Here is a 225-nt window from a genome sequence, read left to right as displayed (position 1 = left end):
GGCTGCCCTGCAGCTCAGTGGGGCTCCTGGCCTGGAGGGGAGTCCTTTACATTTGACAGCGGGAGCAGGGACAGCATTTACATGTGCTGAAAGGACCAGGATTTTGCAGGGGGGAGGTTTCTTGCCCTCTTGTTGGTGGTCTTTGTTTTCCTCTTGGTGGCAGGGTGTGGGTTTGGTTTTGTTTACACCAGCGTTCCTGCAGATGTGGCTGGACAGGGAGTGCTG

Source organism: Pterocles gutturalis, unplaced genomic scaffold (assembly GCF_000699245.1).
Source record: "Pterocles gutturalis isolate BGI_N339 unplaced genomic scaffold, ASM69924v1 scaffold640, whole genome shotgun sequence".
Taxonomy (NCBI): Eukaryota; Metazoa; Chordata; class Aves; order Pterocliformes; family Pteroclidae; genus Pterocles; species Pterocles gutturalis.
Note: the sequence above shows the minus strand (reverse complement) of the source record.